Consider the following 6,195-nt stretch of genomic DNA (forward strand, 5'->3'; position numbering starts at 1 on the left):
CTGCACTTTTGTTATCACAATGCAGGGGAGTAGGCATAGAAATGTGAACCCCCATATCTGCAAGAAGCCAACGTAACCAAATAATCTCACATGTAGTCACAGCCATAGCACGATACTCAGCCTCCGTGGAAGATCTAGAGACAACATCTTGTTTCTTGCTCTTCCACGAGATTAAAGAGTCTCCAAGAAACACACAAAAACCAGTGGTGGATTTACGATCATTGCGATCTCCATCCCAATCAGCATCACTATAGGCTCGCAACTCGAGAGATGACGTCGAGGGAAATAAGAGATTCTGAAACTGAGTGCCACGAAGATACCTTAGAATACGAAGTACAGCTCCCCAGTGAACAGAAGTAGGAGCAGTAACAAACTGGCTAACAACATGAACTGCATGTGCTATATCTGGACGAGTAACCGTAAGATAAACCAAACTACCCACAATAGTCCGATAAAGACTCGGATCTGATAATGGAACACCATCACTAGGAGAGTAACGTGCATTGGTTTCAAGGGGAGTATCTACAGTCCTGTTGTCAGAAAGACGCGCCCATGTAAACAAGTCAGATATATACTTAGTCTGAGAAAGAAGATACCCTTTCTTAGACTGAGCCACCTCAATACCCAGAAAATAACGCAGCAAGCCCAAGTCCTTCATTGCAAATCGATGAGCCAAATCATGCTTCAATAACTCAATACCACTATGATCATCACCAGTAATAATCATATCATCTACATATAAGGACAATAGAATTCGCCCTGCACTTGTACATCTAACAAACAATGCTGAATCATGGTTACTCGGGACAAATCCAAGGGAAACACGACAGGAGTAGTAGTTACTTTAGACCCTTTATCCACTTGAGACTTGATACGAGTCTCCTCTGCAATCAGTTCATGAACCACAGAATCAACAGTAGGGAGGGGAGATCGATGAAGGATTGTTCCACGTAGGCCCTCAAAGTCAGAACGTAGTGCCATCAAAAACTGAACCAAGCGTTGCTCTTCCCGTCTAGCAATGTACGGCCCAAAACCTTTTAACTCTGCAGATTCAGTAAGTGCCAATTGATCCCACAAATCCGACATGGCAGCATAAAAATCTTGAATACTGAGATCATGCTGTTGAAGAGCACGGATATCATACTCCAACTGGTACTGCTTAGCAAAATTAGACTGAGTGTACAGTCTTTCCAAATGATCCCAGACCTCCTTTGCTGTGTCATACTTAGCCAATTGCATACCAATTGACTGAGTTACAGAATTGTTGATCCAAGTGATAATCTTGGAGTTATTAGTTTCCCATAAGTCCACCAACAAATCAAAATTTTCAGTTTTATCATCGATAGGTCTTAGTTTTACTCCAGTGATATAACCCCACATATTCTTCCCACGAAGAAAATTCTTCATGACATAACTCCAATAGGCATAGTTCTTACCATCTAATTGAGTACTAATGGACTGGAGAGAATCATCCTTTCCAGTCATTGTAAACACAGCAACACACAAACAATTCAAAAAAACAAAAAGATGCAAAACCCTAGGTTGAACAATTCCGAACGAACAACAATGGCAGCAAGCAAAAGAACGAAAGACGAACAATACCAGACAGCAAACGAATACAGCAGCACCTCAAAATTCGGGGCTCCGCCCCGAACCCCGGACGGGGGCGCGCTGCCCCCCGTACCCCCCAGCGAACTCACCGCGGAGTTCGATCCGCGCAGTAGGTGCCTGCTACAAAATCTTCAACCAACAAATCTAAGGTCATGGATCAAACTAGCTTTGATACCATGTTAATAGAACTTTATTGAAAGAAAGAAAGGCTAAGGTTTACAATATAATCTGAAAAGCATAAAAACTAACTAAAACAAAAGTAGGCTATATATATACATAGCCAATAACCTAAAGGTCCATAAACTAAAGGCCCAATAACATATGGGCTAACATGTATGATTACATTGGATATGTTGTTCTCCTCAGTCATTTAATGCTCTCATAATATTGAATTAAAAGGGTACTTCTTCACCATCTGTTTTTTTTTTTTTTTTTTTTCTAATTTTGACTAGTCCACAATAAATTAGTATCTAATGAAACAATTGCAAATGCTTATTTCCAAGTATGAAAATAGTCTAAAATGAGACCCAACAAACAAACTTGTAGCTTCCCGGTCAAAACGTTTCAGTTATTCCTTCTCTGTGCATAATCTGTAGATTGTTGATGGGCACATGGTTGCAGTTTATAATTTAGTCAAGGTAGATTAGTTGCTAGCTTGATTTCGTCCTATTTGATGAATTCCATGCCATCTTGTCCACATAGTTGTAGAGGCTATATAGTTGCAACTTTTTTTTTTTTTTTTTTTGCTAGTTCTTTGAAAATGGAGAGGTTGAGTTTACAAATAGTAAGCTTAAGACAATGGATTGTGATGGTTCCTGTACGTCATTGTATGAGATCAAATGAAAAAGGAGGGAATGTCATTGGGTTGTAAGTACGGTCGGGGGCGTATCCAATGTATTAGCTATAGGTTCATCTGAGCCCGTAGGTTTTTGCTTAGGCTATGTGTTTGTGTTAAAAAAATTCATTAAATATGTACAAATAATGATTCTAAACCAAGTGAATTTGATGGAAGTGGTAAAAATACGAATTTGAACCCATAAAGTTAAAATCCTGACTACGTTTCGTCATATTGAATCGCTTCTTAAATAGTGATCACGTAAATAATTCGTTATTATTGTTGACCAATTTTGTTATCTTCATTTTCTACAGGCTTTGAGCCAAGGCCCTCAGGCAGGGTCCAGTACTGGTCCACAAGGGCACTATGCCCCTGCAATAGCTGGAGGCATTGCTCAGCCACGGCCAACACAGCCTCTCCCAGTTGAATCAATTCCAGATTTGTAGCTTCATAAGAAACCATTCAAAACAATCCCACATTTTAGGTAAAATATAGTAGAAACCACGCATTTAAGACTAAACACTTGTCTGAATCCGCCTCTGTCTAAAGTTATCCGCCTCTGTCTAAAGTTGAACATCTAGCTTCTTTGTTTTAGTTTGGAAGATTAAAATCATCTTATTTACATGAAATCTTATTACATTCTAAGTTATGTTAATAATACATCATGAAAATAATGATTATGAGGTCAATTATTGAATTTTTTTATTTGGCACGTTAGAAAAAATAATTATGTTAATTTGAGTTTAAATTTTTAAGTTGTTAATTAATCATATTCATTATTTACATGAATTTGCATTCTACGTTAAAAGCACACATCAAAAAACTAATTTAAATAATAAAGAATATCTAAATAAAATATTAATTGATTACAAAGGTCCTAAATTAAATGACATGAAAGATATTGTGGTTACATAATGCATTAAATTAAGTATATGTTTGAAAATACCTTAGGTCCAAGGATGAGAGATTGGATTAAAACAAATTTAAAGGAAAAAAAAAAAAAAAGAGTTTTAACTTCAACTATTTTCATGAATGGAAAAAAAAAAAAATTAATTTTGTTTTAAAAGTATTTTTGAAAAAAATACATTTAAAAGTACTTTTAAAAACTTTGTCAAATATTTATAGTTAAGTCAAATACAATAGTTGTTCTGTTTCTAAATTTATTAGTCAAACACAAATTATTTATCACTGAAAAATAGACATCAAAATAATTTTATAAAATTAAACTCATTTTGGTAAGTCTAGTAAAAATAAAAGAATGAGTAACAAATACTACTGTATATGTACCCTTTTCGCGAACATGAATAGGTGATTCGTTTATTTATGTTCTCTAACGATTTGACCCCATAGGCTTTACTATTCACCATTCATTTTTTTCTATCATAAAACCCTAAACCCTTTGCAAAAAGAACGAACTTGGTCCCAATAAAATCCCACAAATTCAAACAAATCCTTACGTTGTTAGTATTAAAATAGCATTATTTCGTCGCATTTTCAATGGATCTTCAACGATTGTTCAACCACAAGATTGTTCAATTCGGTTGAATTCAACCCTCATAAGTCCTAAACTTTTTGTCAGCGGTATGTCCATCAACTCACAAATCTTATAAATGTTTTTTTATATCTAATTTACAACCGTGGTGCCTAGATCAGCTTTCGTGTACTCGGCTAAACATCTTGAATAATACTTCGTTTGAAATTGGTCATTTTGATATACTATTATCATAGTACTTTTGAGAATTACTGTCTCCGTTTAGTTTTACTTGGCACGTTTTGCTAGCATTTTTCCTATAGTTTTCAAGCATCCAGATTTTAAATTTAAAATGTTTAAATTTAGCTGGGTAGATTAGTCAAGTTGACTCTCGTGAAGTGAGCGAGAAAAGTGGAAAGTAAGAGATTTTAGTAAAATTTGAATTTGATTTTTAGTTCTTTTTGGTAATTTTTTAATTGGTTTCATGACAGTATTGATTTTTTGCTTATTGGGTTAATTTGTTGTTATAGTGATTGAAGAATGATATCAATTACTTTTGTAATTTCCAGTTTACAAAATTTTAAATAATATTATCGACACTGCTAAAACAGAAAACTATTCTGATAAAGGTTGAGTTTTTGGATTTTTTTATGGAGCTAATTCTGATATATGTAAACGAATTCTTTTGGTATAAGCTCTTGGAATTTGATTTCCTATTCGTGAACTTTCCTCGAATAGGAGTGGGATGCGTCGAAGAATTTCTAGTTTTGTTGAAAGTTAGTGCGTTAAGTTGGGTCAGATCAAGGTTGTTAGTTTCAAATGATTATGGCTTCAACTATGACTTGTATAAAACACTTGCCTTCTATGACGAACTGGCTTGTTGAAATTATAAACTTCAAGCGATAAAAAAAAAGATATCTTGATTTCTTAGGTGATCTTCAAGCATGGCTACGGTGGTCCCTTTCATGAAACTAGGAGTAGGTAGCAATTAAGTAGGCTAACTAGTATTCCCCGTGTTCCGATTTGATCGTCTTAGTTCTATCCCAGACACTCTAGGTTCTTGTTAGGATGGTAGGCCTGTTTTGTTTTCCTTTGCTCACATGTATATATGGTTTCAGTACAACCTATGTACTGATTTGTGCTTAATACATACAACTGTTGCCTTCTCAAAAAAAAAAAAAAAAAGAACATTGAAGACAGAATGACCACGGGCATCCTGTGATTAATAGTGGAAAGAATTCTAACATGGTCAAATTAAACTGACTTTGCTAATGTTATCTTGCAGGCACTCTAGCTTTAATCTGATTCTTCTTTATTGTGGAATTATGGGCTTCTTCATGACTTCATCATTGGTCGTTGCTTGCATCTTCAGGAGATTCGATTTGCTTGGTTGGGTTCGTTGCTTGCATCTTCATTTCACTATTTCATGTCTGCATGTGGAAACACCCTCAAGCATGTATTTTGCTTATTTGATATTTTTAGCCTCAAGTCGAGTCTCTACTGGTTATTTTATTGTTGCTGAGTATCATGTTCCAAATACTGAGATGTTGCTTGTTCTTCTCCCAAGTATTGCCTTGTAATTGTGGCCCGTTGTGAACCTTCCGACTCTTAATGGAGCTATCTGAATTTTACATTTAACGAATTTGCAATTCAGAATGTGAGGTTCCTAACTAACTTCATCACCGAGGCTGGAATTCTCGTCAAGAGAAGCAAGGTGCGTATTAAATCCATTGACTAATTTGATGGATGAATACTTAAATGTTTCTTATTCTTTTTTTCCTTAAAACTCATGTTAGACTGGAATTAGTGCCAAGGCCCAAAGAAAGATAGCCAGGGAGATAAAAACTGCCAGAGCTTTTGGTCTGATGCCTTTTACAACTATGGGAACAAAGCAGTTTGTATTTGGCAGAACAATGGAGGACCTTGACGCAACAATTTTGTCGATACAGAAGCTGGCCGGGAATCCCCTTTTAAGGCTTAAAAGATAATACTAGTTAGTACGTGTTTTAATTAACAATGGTTCGTCCTTGGGAACAACGTGTATTTCAGTTATGGATGGCTAAGGGCCGATTTGCAGATGAGGAATTAGCAGCATATTAAGCGCTCTTTCATCCTATCAAAAGATGCTCTCGGGGTGTGTTTCAATTACATAATACCTCAAAGGACTGCCGGGTTTCATTGTACATCAGTGATTTAGCTGTCGGAGCTCTCCTTTGGTGGTTCATTTTGCAGATGTTCGAAATTAACTGTTGGCTCTACTTCTGTTTTCTGATAAGGG

The 6,195-nt window shown here is 35.9% G+C and overlaps 1 long non-coding RNA gene across 1 annotated transcript; it reads left to right on the forward strand.

The window, feature by feature from the left end:
- The first annotated feature begins 3,761 nt into the window (after positions 1 to 3,761).
- On the forward strand, positions 3,762 to 6,189 carry LOC107857403. The gene is made up of 3 exons (XR_001670859.2): positions 3,762 to 4,027; positions 5,203 to 5,631; positions 5,714 to 6,189. It is a non-coding gene; the product is annotated as an uncharacterized LOC107857403 (long non-coding RNA).
- Positions 6,190 to 6,195: the final 6 nt, after the last annotated feature.

This window comes from Capsicum annuum, chromosome 1 (genome assembly GCF_002878395.1).
Source record: "Capsicum annuum cultivar UCD-10X-F1 chromosome 1, UCD10Xv1.1, whole genome shotgun sequence".
Classification (NCBI taxonomy): domain Eukaryota; kingdom Viridiplantae; phylum Streptophyta; class Magnoliopsida; order Solanales; family Solanaceae; genus Capsicum; species Capsicum annuum.